This window comes from Coloeus monedula (assembly GCF_965178545.1).
Source record: "Coloeus monedula genome assembly, chromosome: 17".
NCBI classification, from domain to species: domain Eukaryota; kingdom Metazoa; phylum Chordata; class Aves; order Passeriformes; family Corvidae; genus Coloeus; species Coloeus monedula.
Window position 1 is genome coordinate 4,007,717 of NC_138797.1, and position 17,923 is coordinate 4,025,639.

General features: G+C 50.4%; 1 protein-coding gene across 1 annotated transcript in view; it reads left to right on the plus strand.

Moving 5' to 3' along the window:
- Positions 1–1,135: 1,135 nt before the first annotated feature.
- The window catches only part of PPP1R16B (protein phosphatase 1 regulatory subunit 16B), a 55,701-nt gene continuing 38,913 nt past the window's right edge, over positions 1,136–17,923 (plus strand). Inside the window, exon 1 of the mRNA XM_082293042.1 lies at positions 1,136–1,190. The gene's annotated coding sequence lies outside the window, so the exon portion shown is untranslated. The remainder of the gene's footprint in view (positions 1,191–17,923) is intronic.

Sequence of the window (17,923 nt, forward strand, 5' to 3'; positions counted from 1 at the left end):
TGGACAGAGCTCTCAACCACATGGCACAGTAAGCTCCCACCTTAATCAGACCTTCACGCTCTGGATGGTCTCTCACACTCCTGTACAATTGCGAGATCCAGGTTTATTACCCACGAGCACTTACCTACACCTTGTCCTATTTCAAGGAGTGACTCACATTTCGAACCTGAAGGCCTCTCTTGGGCTAGAAGGGTTTCAGTGAAACCCCACAGCTCAGTGTCAGAGATGCTCCCCGTTGATCTGTTCAGTCTGGGAGGAGGCTCTTTCCCCAGGAGAAATAGAGTCCATGGTGATTAATCCTCCAAACCTTCTGAAACCTATTTCACCCTGGAAAAGGCAACTGATCCCAGACACAGTACCTGACAGCAGCATGAGGAATCCTCTGCTCTGCTCCCAGTAGGTGAGTGTGGGCTCCCCAGTGCCACTCCCCGGCCCAGGAGGCTTCTTGGCTTCTCTCCCAGCTCCTGTGACTGGTTTGACCCCTGGCAAAGGGTCTTATCTGCCTTTAAAATTGGCATAAGGCACACTTCAAGAATGGCACTGGGTTTTGGTATCAGTCACTGTGTTTAAAAGCCTGATGTGGTGTTACATTGCATTGGGGGGGGGGATTTTGGTTCCTCCTAAAAATTGTCTGGGATCCCATCCCTCGCACCAAATCACTCAGTGGCAAATAGGAACCCGCTGCCGGGCTCAGATATTTGTGCCAAAAACCCTGGCAAAACAGTTTCTAAACCACACATCCACCTTCCAGCCTCAGTGGGGGCAGCAGCATCCCTCACCCTGTGCCCAGCCAGAAGTCGGGGTAAATCTTACCCACAGGCAGCCGGGCGGGCAGGCAGGGGTGCGACCTTCCACCGAAATTCAAAGAGGTTTCTTTTAAAAAAAAAAAATTTATTTATTTATCCTAATTACCCCTCCCGGCGACAGAAACAGCCCCGCCCGCCCCATGCGGACGAGCCCTCGCTCCCGCAGCATCCCCGGGGATGCTCCGCGCCTTCACCTGCAGGGCGGGCGCCGGTCCCCGCCCGCCTCCGGCCCCGGCCCCTCCTCGGGGCGGAGCTGCGGCCGCAACCGGGGCCGGAGGCGGGCGGGGACCGGGTCTGCGCGGCGCCGCTGCCTCCCGCTGCCTCCGTCCGCCTGCTCCTGCCCGCGGGAGCGCGGGGCCGGGCCCGCTGCGCGGAGCTGCCGCGGTGAGTGCGGGGCCGGGGCCGTGCGGGGGGCGAGCAGCGGGGATTGGGGCTGGCCCGGCCCGGCCCGGCCCGGGGGATGCTGCGCGGGGCTGCCGCGGTCCTGCCGTGCCGCGGGCGGGTGCGGTCCCCGCCGCAGGCAGCGCGGAGTTTGGGTAACTCCAGCCCCGAACGGGCTGCAGGAGCTGCTGCCCTCCCCGGGCAGCCCGGCACCGGCTCAGCCCGGCCACCTTATCGTGGCACATGGATGGGGACGCGGTTCCCCCTTTCCAGGCAGTCCCGACTCCGAGCAGCTTTTGTCGCCCGTGTAGAAGTGCCGTGCGTACCGTGGGGCATCGTGCGAGAGCCAGTCCGCTGTAGATGTGGGTGTTTTGGGCTGCCCGTGGGTGGGTTTTGCTTAGTGCGTGTAGAATTCCTCTCCCTTCTGGCACGAAAGGGGTGTGGAAGAAATTTACTCGAGGTAGCATAAATACAGGCAACCGTAATTCCTGAAATGGCATCGGGGTTGCAAGTGCTGGTTTCTGTGAGGGGTGAAGGGCTTTCTTGGAGAGTCTCCTTCAGACACTGGCAGACCGGGGGAACTTCAGGCTGAACTTCAGCCCCTTCTCCGGCTCCAGGGCCTGAGGTGTCAGTGGTGGTAGAGGTGCTTTTGGTTGACTCTGACAAGCCACCGAATTCATGTTTATTTCTCTGCTTGCTTACCATGAAAAGATCTTTTCTGCATGGTGATAACCGCTCAAGGAGGGGGAAGATGCTTCAAGCTGCAGTAGAGTAGTAGCAGGAAAAGTGGCTTTTCACAAATTGTCAGGGAAAGGAGAGGGTTTGCAAACCTAGAAAAGAAAACCCAAACCCATCTCTGAGCCCTCCTGTTCCCTAACAAACGCTCAGCGAACCTCGGGAGCAGCAGCTGCCTGGGCTGCCCTAGCTCTCACCTTGACCCAGCCTTCCTTGACCTGGTGTCCTGAGCCTTGCCGTTACTGTTAAGTGGTTTTTCACAGATGGAAGGGCCAAGTGCTGTTATGGCAGAAAGCAGAAGGGTTTTTTCTGGCTGGACAGAACTTAATTTGGAGGTGGATTCTGTTCGTTGTGAAAGATGTAATGTATTAAATTCTGAGAGTGAAGAATACTTTTTCATTTATGTTTTTTCCTTCCTTTCCTTCTCAGTGCTATGGGTTGGATCAAAAACTGTGGGTGATATAAAATACTCCTATTACAGTATTTTCATGGGGTCTGCTTCATGTCCTGAGATCTCTCATGAGGTTGGGATTAAAAAAAAAAAAAGCTTATTTTCCCTCTGACTGGAAAACATAAGTGACTGTTTCATAAGAAAAATAAGATTTAAAGTGTTGAACTTCAGATATATGTGATGGATGTGATGAAATGCTGAGATATCGCATCTTCTTTTTGCCATCAAGACCACGTGTTCAGGATGTGCATTTCCAACAATGTCTTCTTGTTGAGTCGGTTGTTGCAGGAAAAATGACCCTGTGTAAATGTGCTGGTACCCATTGTACCAGCTCCTTGGTGCTTCTGCAGTCACTTTGTTGGAACCTTATTTTCCCTTGGTTTAATAATTTATAAAATGCCTGTTGCCTCTAGGCACATTTCATCCAGCAAGAAGAAAAACATCCACCAGTGTTTACTGGTTACGGAGCCTGAGGTTGACAAATAATGAAGCTTTTGTGGATGAGGGGGTGTCTCATTTTTATCTTATATAAACTCACAAAAATGCAGGATTTGTGCTGAAAGTCTTGTTGGTTATTACTCTGTTCTTTCCCTCATCCTTTAGAAGGTCTCTTGCCTGCTGGTGACGAAGTGGGTTTTAACTGTGACCTTCCTTACCCTGATTTTGGGTCTGCTTCTTCTTTTTCCTTTTACCTGTGCCTGATTTAAGTTTAGCAGCTCTTGAGCATTTAACAACTGTCAAGTAAGATGGCAAAATCAGATCCTACATCTTCACCAGCTGAGCTGCTTTGGCTGAAAGAGATCAGCCTCTTTTTGGGCAATAAATTGCTCTCTCAAATCCTCTGCCAGATACTTATGAGCCACTATCATTAACTGCATTTTGAATCACTCATTGAGCTGGAGGGGGGAAATTGGCCTGCAGTTCATCTCCTCTCCTTTGAAACTGCTAAATGATGATTCAGTGACCTCAGTGGGCAAATTATATCAGCAGCTAATTGGCCTAAGAAGAAAAACTTGCTTGATATCAAATAAACTGGCTGCTGCTGTTCATTATCCTGAAGAAGATGCTCCAGGTGAAACCTCCAGTTTCAAACGGTGACAGGGTTTTGTTGTGGCACTGGCAGGGGGACATAGTGAGCTCCTTCTTTTGGCCATACCTGGGTGTGGTGTCCACTCCACCTCCAGCAGGTTTTGAAGGTATTGTCCTTTGAAGGATAAAAACCTTAACGCTTCAGGCTTGCCTTCCACTGTGGATAGCCCTCTCCTCTTCCTCCTCAGAGGGTGCAGCTGCTCCCTGGGGTGTGGTGTTTCTGGAGGACTTGGATTTGGGGGGATCCCAGCAGAGGTGAATTTAGGAAGGAAGGGAAAGCATAATGCAGGAGCCCTGCTCATCACCTCGTCATTCCCATCTGGGTTTGGCAAAGCCCTTTCCAGGAGCCATGTACTGCTTCCCAAAGAAGCCTGGCAGCTTTGTGGCCCAACACTGGGGACACGGGTCAGGATTAGCCCCCTGTGGGCAGTGAAATGTGCTGGGTGACCAGCCAGGGAGAGTGGGACAGTGAGCTCTGCCCATGCTGCGGTCAGCCCGACCTCGCTGCTTGTTCAGAACAGTTCAGGGCCAGTGGCTTCTCTGCAAGGAGGGCTGGAATTGCGAGGAGTGCTGGGGTTCAGGCATCCAGGTGTGGCTTGTTCAGCTTTCCTTGCTTGAGGAGCTGCAGGAGTGAGCTGGGACGTGTGAAAGGGGTCAGCTGTTGGCTTTTTGCAAGGCTGTTAGTCAACTTACACCACCTCCTAGGATGGTCTTGCCAGCTGGCTCATCCTTTAGGGAAGTTTCAAGAGGCTTATCGCAATCTTACTAGAAATCTGTTGTCTTCTATTAATCTGCTTGTCTCCTTCCCGAGTGCTGCCCTGCGCATTCATCCCGACAGCCCCGTTCTGCTGCGCTGCCACTGGCCCACACCAGCTCTGCTGCTTGCCAGGGCCTGTTTAGGGCATGCACAGTTGTGGACTGTCACTTTTTACTGTTCAACACGTTTTTTCTTTATATAAATAGAGGGAGACACTATATTTTTAAAGGGTTTTTTTGAAGGTGACGCTCCTGAAAGGAGAGCGGAGCCCGGGTGCTTTGCTGGCTGGGGTGGAGGTGCAGGGTGGTACCAGCAGCAAGCTGAGTCCAGCTCTGATTAAGGCACAGCCCCGCTCCTATGCCAGGTCCTGCTTGGCTGTAGGCTCAGCGTGGAGCACGGGGTGCTTGGCCACCAGCAGCAGCACCAGGGATAGGTAATGGTGGGTGGGAATCACCTGCAGCTCGCCCCTGAAATCGGGGTAGATCCCACTTTGCCGGGCAGTGCTGGACTCGGCTTGAGCAAAGAGCAGCAGGGAAAAGCTGTCAGACTTTGGGAGGTGAGGGAATGAATGCAACCCCCGGGGTCTCACGGCAAAGTGGGAAAGGGTTTGTCAATGAAGCTGCAGACACGGGACTGAGTCAGAACTCGGCACTGCCGGCTGGGACAAGCGTCACCTGCAGAGGGATGTGGCTCTTCCTGACAGAGCTTTTGCTTGCAGCTCTCAGAAGCGTGTCAGCACTGGGGTTAACAGCCACGTAGGCACTGAGGAAAAAGAATGAATAGCTTGAGGAAGGCTAAGCCTTAATACCCAAACAAAGCAAACAAATGGTGTATCGTTTGACGGGGATTAAGTGAGCTGTGAGATCTCTGGCTCTAGAGGCCCAGCTAGGAAATGCAAAGCCTTTGACAAAGGTGGCTTGGCTGTCCCTGCTTCCAGAGACAGCATCCATGTGCTGATGCAGGTGCTGGAGCCGCCCGTCTGCCTCTCCCCTTGACTTTCACAGGGATGCTCTTTCTCCCGCACAACGCATTGTTTGCTCTCCTTGAATGTTGCTGGCTGGCAGGGAAAGAGATCAGTCTGTTTTTTTTCCAGAATAGTCAGCTGATTTCATCCCATGGGAAGTGGTTGAAAAGCGTGAGACAGGTGGGTTGGCATTCCTGCTTTGTAGCCCTCCATAATTCCAGCAGGAGAAGGATAAACGGGAGAAGTGCAGTCGCTGGGTACATTTCCGTGTTTGCATTTGAAAGAGCTTGATAGGCTGTGATTAACGGGGCTAAATGGAAGCTTGATAAATGGTAAATTCAAAGGAACCTCAAACAAAACTGGCTTTACACGGAGGCCTCGGGGTGTGTGCAGAGGGCAGGCTGTGGGTCTCGTGTGGTGCTGCTGGGTTTATGGTGGGCAGAGAGCACTGCCTGGGCTGTCCCCTGCCCGGCTGTGTCCCATGCACCTGCTGCAGGGACAGCCCTGTGCCTGTGCAGACTCTCCTGCAGGCGGTTGTTTCCTTCCTGGTTTAAGTTAATGCGATGTTCCCAAATCCAGACTACCTCATCTGCATCCCAGAGCCCCCCATGTGCCCATAGCCAGGCTCCAATTAAGGGTGCTCTAAGAGCAGCAGGCCAGCTACCATGGCCCTGCAGATGAGAACCATTAGCCTAATCTATTTTTACAGTGAATTAAACTAGAAAAAGGTACTGCTACTCTAGAATAAGAAGCCACCTGGGGAGTTAACCCAGAATAGTTGTTCTGCTTTGAATTTGCACCCTGTCTCACTTCAAAATAACTTTCCTTCCATATATGCAGGCCCTGTAAATGCAGAATACAGGGCCTGGCTTAAGCAGGATCCCCAACAGTTTCTTCCTGAAGTCTTCTCTGCATCCACATACACTCCCTAACTCAGGTATCCTTCCCTGTCATGAATCTGCCCTGTTTCATGCTCGATCCCGTGCAGAGATCTGCACTCTTTTCCCACCCCCAGCTCTGTGCTTTGCTCCAACACCCTGACTGCCAGCTCCCACAGCCACCTCTGCTGTCCTCCCCTGTCCCCATCCAGCTCCTGAGCAGGTCACACACAGTGAAATGAGCATCCCGAGTGCTCAGTCCATGTTAGGACTGTGCAAAGAGCTTTTCCCAGGCTGGCTGGGCCTTACCACCTTTCTCAGTGAGTCAATGTGAGCACCAGCTAAGAGGCAGCATCAGGTGCCTTTTTGGGAGCTGGGGCTGATAGCTTGGGCTGGGCAGGGGTGCAGGTGTGAATTATTTGCAGTGGCCAAAGGCACTGCTCTGGTGCTGCTCTGGCCTTGTGTCCCTTGGGAAGAGCAGTGGGGATATTGTCATGATGGTTTGAGTTGTGCTGAGACATTGCTCCTCTGGATTTGTCAAGCTCAAGTTAAATGTATGTAATTTTAACATCTCATGATTCTTCGGGGGCTGACTCATGCTTTCTTGGCCTGAATGATTCATAGCTCTTGAACTCCATTGCTAAATTCATTATGCAACAATTACAGGGTTAGAAACGCCACCCTGAGTGCACACAAACAAGCTGGCAGGAATTCCCCCCTTCTTTTCTCTCACCCTGAGTTGCCAAGAGATCTTCCTTCTGAGTTTGCTCTTGCCCCTGCTTTGTAGGTGAGGGTCTGCTGTATCTTGCTGCTCTGCCCTTGAGCTGGCAAGGGGCAGAAGTTGCAGGTTGGGTATTTCTGGAAGAGAGGAGAGAGGACAGCCTAGGAGGGAAGGATGGAGATGCACAGCTTCACTAATCAGGACCAGTTGCCTTAATTTTGCCCCACCTGCTCCATTTGATGTCGTGGCATAGCCACAGCATCCTTAATGATCCATATTGGAAAACCCCAAGTGTGAGGCATTGCTCTAAGGCAGCTCCATGTGGTGATGTTGGAGTTTGGCAGCATTTCACAGGCACAGATTCTGTTTGATGACTGGCACGGCAGCTCAAAGGTCAAATACCCATACAAAGAGAAAGACCAAGGAAGGCAGGAGAGCCCCGTGCTGGCTATGGGGTGTCCATTAATACCTTCATTTTCTCTCCTTGGTGGGGCTAAGCTGAGATGTAGGGATTTTGTTAGTGAGGCCTCAAGCAAGAGTTCATCTGGTACGTGAAGTTAAGTGGGTTTTGTATTGGGTGGGCTTTGCTTGCTGCCTTGCTTAACCCCCCAAAGCAGCGGTGGGAGCAGTGCTGGAGGTCTGTCAGTGGGATGCAGAAGGGCCATCCCCACCATCTGCTGGATCAGATCAGATTTCAGGCTTTGAGGTGCCCCTGCTACCTGAATGTGACTTATACACTGATTTTTCTGCCATCCACATAACGCTGCTTCTCAGAACAAACATTCAAGTGAGGTATCTACTGAGTGGCAAGGTTGGCACCTCTGTCCAAGAAGCCCTCTAGAAAGTCTCCCCTAAGAGCAGCCATTCTTCCCAGCCAAGTTCTGGCCCTTAGATCTTGATATTTTTGGGAAGAGTCTCTTCTGGGCAGGTCTGACTGTTGGCACATTGGGACAGCAGAGAAGGATGGCTGAATGTTGGGCTCATGAGCGGATAAGGTTTCCCAAGGTTTTCCTTGGTTCTCCTTGGCCTGTGGCAGCAGAGCCCCTGTGCTGGTAATCCCAGAAATGGCAGCAGCAAAGTAAGAACTGGACTGATGAGGAGGAGAGCTGTACCAGCAATTCTGCTTCCATTCTTGTAAGTCAAGTCAATCTAAAGTATCCAAAATCTTATTTTCAAACTAGTAAGTGGTAAATATTTGATTGAACTGGTTGTCAGAGCAATTGTATTGTCAGAGCAGCGAGTCAAGCCAACAACAGCCCCTGACTTGTGGCCAAGAGGAGACGCAGAAAACACAGAAAGTAGGGCACGTATGGTGACGTGCGGGTTGATAGCTGCGCCTAAAAATAAGGCTCTTCAGAAACAGAAAATCTGCCTCGCCAGCAAGGCAGTGGCAAGCTGCTCCCAGAGTCTGATTTCAGACTGAAACTGGCGATGTTGGCACTGCAGAGGGCTGTGCTAACGTTTTGCTAGCGTTCTGCTAGCAAAACATTTCGTTTCAGTCTCATGGCTTACATGTGAGATACGGCGAGTTCCTCTGGAGCGGGGCTCGGGCAGAGGTGGAAGTGAGAGGCGGTGCTGGAGCTGCTTTTCCCCGTGCAGGCTTTCTGCTCATCTGCATCTTAAGGAGCCTCTGTCCTCTCCAAGTGTTGTGGTTCCACTTTCTAGAAGATGCTCTTGTAATATTCCTTCAGGCTTCCAGGGAAAACAGCCTGGATTTCCCTGATCTGGGCGTGCTGATCACGGCTGCCGCTGTGCATGGGCTGGCCCTGGTACCCTGTAGCAGCTGTAGGGTGCTGCAGGAGGCCTGACCCACTCTGTAAGTGTTGGATCAGCAGCCTCAGGGCCCCTTTCTTGCATGCTGGTGGCTAACCATGACCTGCAAAATCTGGGGTGACTGGACGATGAATTTTTTGGTGACATGTGTGTGGCTTAGTAGGTCAATAAGTCATTGTGGGGTTCACCAAGGTATAAGGGCTGAGCCCTAGACAACAAATCCAGATGTTTGAGCTGTCTGGAACAAAGCATCCCACACTGTAGCATGGATAATTAATTTTTCCCAAAGTCTCACCTCTGTACTCTCCCAGCAGAGCCTGTGGGCACCCCGCTGGTCCCTGCACAGCAGAGGCAGGAGGGTAACACTACCCTGAGTAGCTGTTTGGGCTCCCTGATGGATGCAGGATGGGTCAGAGGGCATCTTTTTATGTTATTTAGTTACGACCTTTTGAGGATTATTGGAATTGTTATAGATACACTCAATAATGTCCATAAGCTTTAGAGTTGAAAGCATTTTGTTAGCAGTAATTAAATGCAGCTGCTATTTAAAATGGATGGATCAGATGTTTGGGAAGAGAATCCTCTCATAAATCTCCCACAAAATCAATATTCCTCCTGTCAGGTGTGTAGGAATCACTTTTAAATTCTGCCAATCACTGGCTTTGTCAGCGTGGTGCCACAAAGCTGACAGAATCACACCTTTGCCTTGGAAAGAGAAGAGCAAGGCAGGACTTTCTTTTGGTGACAAAACCCCCAGAAAATCATTAAAAATCGAGGAATTTAGTCCCATTGGATGGTAACTCCCTGTAAGAAGGCACAGCCCTGGGGGTGCACATCTGTCTGGGGGCAGATGGGGTGCCCGGTGTGGGTGTTCCCAGGGAAAGGCACATCCCTGTCCATAGCTGGGAGCCCACAAGAGCCCTGCCGCTGACACATCCCACGCTGGCACGGCGTGAGGTGCCTCGGAGCTGCAAATGGAAAATCCAGGCACTTATCTAGCTTGTTGCTGTGCCAGAATAGGGCTGTTCCCAGGATTATTTTTTTCCGTTGGCCAAAATATGTGTAAATGGCTTTAAACAATGGAAGGATTTCTGTTAAAAAAAGTGGGGTGCAGGCGTGAATAGGGCTTTAATTTATATCTTGAGGGAAAGGGTGTGGGCTCTTCCAGTGGTGTTTTTGAGATTCTGTTGGAAATTAGCTTTGGGTTTGCTTTTTTTTTTTTAAATTTATTTTCCCCATGTCTTATTTTAAAGCCTGTTTTGAGGGAAAATTGTTGTTTTCCAAATTACAGATCTCTCAGTGTGTAGCTGAAAATGTCAGGAAGAGGGATGCAGTTTTGGAAGCCTCCACACATCTGTCTGTGGCAGGATTGATAAAAAATGGAAGCTCTAACCAGAAAAACAAATAAAAAGAGGTAATATCACTGTCACAGATGGGTTGGGCTGCTTTCCCTGCAGGTGTCTGCATTGCAACCCCCACTCCCATATAATGTGCTGTGGAAAAAAGAAATGGAGAGCCCAACCAGAGACTTATGCCCTCAATTAATTTTTGTTCCACATAATCGGAGCTGCTGCATGCCTTTCCTTCAATGTTTAACTGCCTGGCTCAGAGGATGGGGCTGCTCTCCTGCGAGGGAAGTTGGGATTCGCTTCATGTTTGCACAGAAATCCCATTCTGATCCTTCTCTCTTTGCCTAAGGGCAGGGATCCTGCTGCTCCTCTGATGCTGGAGATAAATTTTGTTAGCAGGCACTTTTCTGCTAAGGGGAGCAAAGGGGAGAGGGGAGTGGTGCGTGTGCTGGATTCTTGAAGGAATAAAATTTCCTTGTCTTCAAGCATCATCTTCCCTGGAGCTGTGTGTGCTGTCTGGGGCACAGTCAGAGGGGAGCAGGGGAGAGCTCTGCTCCTGGTTATGTGTGCTCAGCCGTCAGCTCAGGGAGAAAAGGAACCAGGACAATTAGTGAGTGCTGTCTGCAGCTTTGCACGCTGCTGAGTGGGTTTCTCTACAGCTCTGGATTAAAAGGGAATGCCTTGCTCTGATTTTGTTTGAAATTGAGCCCTGAACTTACTTTCTGATGTTTAACTCAACTCGAAATCACCGTTAGATGTTCATGTTCCAGCTGACAGAAATGCCCCTCTCCCTTCTCCCTGTGGAATTTAGTGGCCAAGGGCCCAGGGTGTCTGTTTTTACTGATTCATTGATCGACCTGAAAGCAGGAGGGGAATGAACCCAAGGCTTCCCCCTTGGGAAGTGCAAGGGGGCTGAGCAGTTTTTACAGCTCCAAGGTACCCTTCAAGGTGTTCTAGAGCTACACCTCAAACTGGGGCTGGAACAGCCCCCTCTGCCCATGGATGTGGTGGGAGAGCCAGTGAGAGTGGAGCTTGGCTGGTGAGGAAGATGATGGGGAATAAAAATAGAGAGGGGAGAAGAAACCCCCAACTATTAGTGAGTGGGAAAACCACCCACATGGAAGTTCTAGATTTGAAACTTTACCCAGGCAAGGGCAGTTTAACGCAGAAAAGTGGCAGCTCTGAAGTGCTGTGCTGGAGCAGGCACAGAAGGATGCATTTGCTCTACAGAGCTTTTAGAGGAAGGTTTTTAAAACGCCTTCAGGTCCTGCTACCTTGCACTGGGAACTCCAGGAGCAGCTTTGCACAGGAGCCACGTGGGGAGGGAAGTGAGATCTGAGCTGGTTTAGCTTTAATGCTCTGGCTTGCTCCTCAATCATGTGTGTAAACTGTGCTCAGACACAAAGCAAAGCCCTTCCCTGCTGTGTCTGCTGAACCCTGAGACTGAGCTGTCCAGCCCTTTGTGTCTGGGGACCACCACCAGGTTTGTGTTGCTCCTCACAGCACGCTGATGTGGGGGAGGACTGCTTGGCACAGAAGGTTTTTTGCTGTTTTTAAATTTTTTTTGAGGAAGCCCACGTTGAAATATTGATAGGAAAAAGAATGTATATTGTGCTGTGTTGAGTGTTTACAGGAAATATATAGTGAAAATGCTGAGGGGCTTTCCTCAAACAACTGCCAGTATTGTTAGGAGTGGAACACTTGGGAGGAGAAAAGAAAGAGGCACTTAAAACTTTCTATTACCAGTGTTGGCTCCAAAGAGATTTTTTTTGACTTGCTGTTTGGCTTTTTTCTTCTTTCTTGTATTTCATCCCGTCTGCTGGGAATGGGCTCATTGAAGACAGAGAGATTATCTGGAAATAGAGATAAAGCAGCCAAACCAAAATGTTTTTAGTTCTCTGGAGAAGAATTTAGCTTGAAATTTTGAGCTTTCTATCAAGCTGGAAAAATAATTTACAGTGATGCACCTTCACCACCATTGCAGCAGGCAGCAATGAAAGCTCCTTTGCTGCAGATGGTAAAACAGTATCTTCACTTTAAGAAGGTAATTAGGGCACAGATTAAGTTACTTACTTTGCATACAAGAAACCTGTTGGAAAGCCAAGAATCTTTCCTGAAACCCCCAATTTCTGATGAGATCTCTCACCCAGAAGATTTCTGTACCTGCTCTTCCCCACAAGCACCCCAGGGCAGATGTAGGAGTTGTGTTCCTGGCTAAAATATATATATTTTTTTCTTTTTAATTTTTTAAATGATATTTCTTGCTACTTGCCCTGTCATTCCTTCAGGAGGAACCATTCTCCTGGTAATGCTGAGCATCTGCTGCTTAAAGTGTTGCAGAAGCCCTGAGTGAGGAAAGGAGCTGTTTACTTCTAAGATGCCGGTGAAATTAAATGAGGCAGCAACAATTTTCATCATTTTCACTCCTCTGTGTGGTTAACCTGTGAGTGCTGTGGGGCTCACAGCACAACAGAGAGACTCACACGGTGCGTGCAAGAAGAATTTGCCACCAGAAGCAATAGCCAGAGCTCTCAGAGTAGCGCTGAGGGACGAGTAGCTTCCACCAGCACCTCGTGGCAGGAGCACAGGACTAGAAATAACAATCCTGAGGTGGTGGTGTGGCTCTTGCAGTGAGTTTGTTGCCCAGAGAAATGCCAGTGACCCTGTTCTGTGTTCATGTGCTCACCAGTGGATGCTCTTGACCTCTGGAGAAGGGTTTGTTGCAGGTTATTGTGAAGGCACTGGCTGGGGTTAGTGTCCAGCTGTTGTTTGATGTGCTGCCTTGGGCTGTGTTCAGGTTTCTGCCTTCAGCCCTCCCACCAGCCCTGATGTCCAGGGGAGATGGTGGTTGGTGCCCACCTGTGTCACAGTCCGTGCACAGAGATCCAGACAAAGGGGATGGTACAACCTGTCTGGGAGGGTGATATTGGAGAAATAAAAATTTAAGCTTCAGGACAAAAAGGAAACCCTTCAGGAGGCTGGAAATGCTGCTCTGTGGGAACTGAGACTGTGTCCTGTGGCACTGCCAGTGAAAATGAGTGTTTTGGGGCTGTGATTCGGTGGAGGGGCAGCTCTTGTGATTTGAACTCCCCAGTTTGCCATGTGGTCGCTGTTGGTATCCACCACTGTGTCTTCATTTGAAGACCCAGCAGCCAGGTCCCCTGTTGTAGATGTGTGAGGCTGTAACAGCTGGGGCAGTGTCCTTGCTGATGGTGCTCTAATGAAATGATTCTCCAAAAGGCAGGAGGTGACAGAGGCAGTTATATAAGAAATGGTTTTAGACTGTGGTGATCTTAGCATGGAGGACCCTCCTGATTTGATGCACTCTCTACTAATTAAAAAAATAAACACCACAAACGCCAAGAGCTCCTGATCCAGCACAGGGCTCTCTGTTCTCATCAGTAGGACAGGAGAGGGGTTTGTTTCCCGTCTTCCTGAAGGTGCTGCAGATCAGAGCAGCTCACGTGTCAGCGGTGGGTGGGGAGTGCCTTGGCAGAGCTGTTCGTGGGTATGTGCTCTGCAGGGACACGGCTTAGGAAGTGACTTGGAGCGAGTTCTTCTGGGAGGGGTGGGAGGGGGACGCTGCTGCCCTTCCCACCCAGTCTGGGCTGTGGGAGGGAGGGAAAAGACCTCAGCTCTTTGTGTATGGTCAGCCCCAAGGCACATCCCCTGCCTTGTCCTCCCTTGGGGATGGTTGAGCTCCTGTGCCTGCCGCTCCCTGCTGCTCCTGCCTGTCCCCTGGGCTGTCACCTCCTTCTCTCAGTGGCTTTCTGGCTGGCTGTGGATGGTGTTTGGCTTTTGGGCTCCAGTGAGCTCTTGCCTCATTGGGGGCCCAGTGATGAAGAGCTGCTCTGCTGCTGCCTCCAGACCCTGGGAAGATCCTGGCCAGCAGCAGGAGTACCCATGCAGAACATGTGTCTTTGGCTGCTCTGTATCCCTAAGCAGGGACAATCCTGAACGTGATGCCCGAAGGAGAAGCCTGTGGGTTCTTCAGTGGTGCCTATTGCCAGAGGATGGGTTCAGCAGAAGGGCTGGTCACCTAGCATTTCATGGGCCAGGAACACACAGATTGGCCTTGGCCCTCGCAGGGAGCAGAAGGGGTGAAGTTTGGCAACTCCTTGCCCTGCCATGGTGCAGGAGTTGACTGTTAATAAAATAATTAAGTCATGCACCACCTCCTCTGCTGACTGCTTATGCACTCAGATCCCTGCTAGAGGCTTTCCTGCTTGGTTTCCAATTCCAGTGGAGAGATTAGCTTGGCGTGGGGAGGAGAGGGCTATTTCTGTCACTCTCCATGCCACTGACTTGACTTTGTGCTGCAGACACCTCACCTGATCATCCGGGCCCTGTTCTGCAGGTGTCTCCCCACGAGCAATCCAGTGACTGGGAACAATCTCCTTAACTTCAGGAGTGGCCACTCACATACCTGGGCCTTCAGTTTTCCCTTTACTTGAAAGCTTTAAGAAATCTCCAGTCTTTCACTTCAAGATATTCCATTCAAGGGTTGCTTTTCCATGGTTTGTGTTTGTTTTTTTTTTTTTAAGTGGAATAAAACTGAAATTAGTTGATGACACTTAAGTGAAGGACTTCTGTAAGTGTTTGTGTTCTGCATCAGCGTCATGCTGTGCTTTAACTGCTGCCTTGGGAAGATGTGGCAGAGGATTTGCAGGTCTCAGCTCCAGCTTCATCATCAGATGGGGGGGTGAGGAGGCTCTCCAGCCTCACTCAGCAGTGTGGCTGCTTTAATAGATCCAGCTTCAGCCTCGGCAGTGTTATGGCAAAGTGTCTGCAAGCCAAATGCTTTGTAGGAAGGTCAGGGGGGCAGCTCTGAGTGTGTGCTGGTGGAGGAAAGTGAGTACCTTTGGTTTTCACCTTTGGGGGATTTCAAGATGTGAAACAGGAAGGAATGTGTGCGAGAGACGCCTTCAGACAGGGTTGGTGGCACAAGTTGCAACCACTCAGTAAACTCTCACTTCACGGAACCACCGTCTCTTCTTGTATTGTCAGTGAGTAACCTTGCCCTGAAAGCCCTTTTGGGCTTAGTCAGGTGAGACAAAATATACAGGAAATGCAAATTTACAAAAAAACCCCACAACGGTGTTGGCCAATACTTGTGTGCCCTTCTCAGGAACCAATCTCTGAGCCGGTGAGAGCGAGCCTTTCCCTGCTGCAGTGCTGGGAGGAGGGGGGTGGCACAAGTGCCTTGCCTTCCTTTTGGCCCCTGAAATAGTCCCCATTGTCCCTGCAGGGCCAGGGGCTGTGTGTGTGTGTGGCAGGATGTGCTCAGCGTGGTGGCAGCAGATCCGCTGAGCTCATGGAAACTGCTCAGCTCGCTCCAACATGAGGAATGGCACTTTTTTTCTCCCCCCTCTTCTTTTTTAAATAAAACGGAAACCAAAATGCAATGCCTTGCTAGCCACAGCCACCCACACAGCCACTTCTGTGTCACTTTGCAGGTAAACAGATGCTGGGGCCCGAACTTGTGCTATAGTTAGCCTGACCTGTTTGTGCCAGAAGTCAAATGTGCCATTTCTTTAGGTACAGGGAAGGAACCAGGTCACTGGAAAACAGGCAGCCAGAGTGATGGGGCCAAAATCTTTTCTGGGGCTCTGGGGTCTGTGAGAATGATAGGGAATTATGTCTGGGAGGAGTTGAACTGTGTCCCCTCCAGGAAGAGCTCTCAGGGTGACCTTTTAGCTCCTTTAGAGGTTCATCTTCTGGTTTGATTGAGGAGATGCTGGTGTTTGGTACTTCCAGAGATGTCTTGGTGCCCGTGGATCTCCCCTCTCCATTTCACTCCCCTTTGCAGACCATCTGAATCTCCCATTTTTTCTGTTGGAGAACAGAGGAGCAGCTGCAGGAAAGCTGAAACATGGGCAAGCCCAGCCACACTTGTCCTCTCCTTATAAATCAATGTCCTGTTGCTCTTTCCAGGGTGCAGTCCTAAACCCACCAAGAAAATTTCCAGTCTGTCTTATGAAATGCTGAAAAAAAGTTTCCTGCTTTAATAATCCTGCATTCCTCATTTCTACTCCAGGTGTGTTTTGGAAAATATTTGTTCATCTTTTAGCAAACAATGGAAAAGGAGCAGGGTGGGAGTGCCTGTGCGGTATTCCGAGAGGCATTTCCTGCCCTTATCTCCCCTCCTTCGAGGTATTGTAACCGGGGCTTCGGATCTGCAGGCTGTGTTGCTGCAGCAGAGACTGAGATTGCCAACAAAGATACTCCCAGGAATGCTTGCCAGGGGCAGGAGCTGAGTTCACAGGAGGTGCTGAAGAGCTTTCCAGCCGAGCGCCTGCACCTGGGAAATGCGTCTGTCCCAAAAGGAAAGCTTTTTGGAAAGCGCATTCATGCATTTTCTGTGGGGTTTCTGGGGACTATGGTGAGTCCCAGCCCGTGGGGGCTGTGGGCAGGGACTCACCAGGGTGAGCTGTGTGTGGCTCTCGTGCTGTGGAGGAGCCACGGCACCCTTCCCTTGCTTTCCAGTGCCGTGCTAAAGCCACAAGTTGGTTTTTTCCATCTCAAGCAAGTGAATTGAATTTGAATTTCTAGGGAGTATTTCCCTTATTAAATACTTTGCAAGGATTTGGGGTTTTCCCTGTGTGGAACTAAAGCATTTTTTGGCACCCCTAAATTCTTATGGGATTAAACAGGTTTTTTTTTTTCTGTTCAGGTCTATCCTGAAGTCCTCAAAATAAGGTTTGCAGGTGCTGCTGAAGCTGTCCTTGGCCATTTACTGGATAAAGCAGCTGCCTGGACCTGCCTGTTGTGCTCTGGCTGAGTTTGTTTGTTTTCAGTTCCCAAACCAATTATCTGTTGGAGGAAATGGCATGTCTTGCTCTCAGATATTTATAGGTAAGGTCAAGCCCCTGTGGAAGGTCTGTAGCAGTGTTTAGTAGGCGTGGATGCCTCAGCCTTGTGGAGTTCCCTGGGATGTGGTGGATGTGCTGCACGGTGTGGATGCTTCCCTGCAGCCCCCCAGAGTGAGGTCTCCTCGATGGGCTGCTCTGCCCTCTGAGAGGGATGAGCTGTGGCTGTTCCTGGCTTGCCTGGATAGGGTAAGCTGTGGTATCCTCACCATGGCTCTCAGCTGGGTTTAGCTGCCTCTCTTCTGCTGCTTTTCCCATAGATTCTCTGCATCCAGTGCTTACAAGGCTGTTGCTTCCTCCCTTTTGCAGCAGCAGAGCTGAGCTTCAGCAGTCCTATTGAGGCTTTTTCAGGTGCTTGTGAATACTTAAGTTCTCGGTCTCCCTTTCCCATCAACGCTTTCTTTTTCTTTTTTCTTTGTGTCCTCCAAGCTGGCTGAACCACAAGAGCTCTCATTTCTGACCTGGTTGTTTACTGCTTACCTGGATTTTGCACGAGCCGTTCAATGTGCTTTGCACAGGTCTGTTTGGAAAGGATTAATTCAATTTGTTTGTGATGCCGGCTTTATTTCAAATATACCTGTTGGACCTCTCCCAGAATGTGGGGTGTGTTTCCTCCTCCAGTGCAGCAGGTGACTGGGTAGCTGCCCATGGGTCCCTGGTTGGTCACTCTGTGGGTAGCCCTGCCCAGAGGTTTGTGTTGTGGTCACACCAAGGGTCAGGAGCTGTGAATTGACTGCTCTCACTGCTGTGCTTGTGGAGCCTGAACACCAAGACCAGAGTGATTTAGTGTGTGGTGAGGAGAAAACCCAAAGGAAGAGAGAAATGAACACAACACCATGTTTTTAAGAGCTCAGGTGCTTTAAGTGTTCTTAATGGGAGCCAGGTCTATCCATCTGTCCTCAGCTGGGGCTGGGCTGAGAAGGGGCTGGATGGATGAAGAAGAGCAGCACAGGTGATGCTCCTGGTGGGTAGAGTTCCTCTGGGAAAACCTGCCTGGCCTTGGAGCACCAGACAGGCAGCCTGAGGTTTCTCCAGCCTCTGGCTTCTGGGCTGTTTGTGCTGGAATGGCCTCATCTGGTGTCTGTGGCTGCCCTGGGCTCTGCCCCTGCAGCCTTGGTTCCCTTTGACCTGTGCTTTGCTGCTCAGGGAG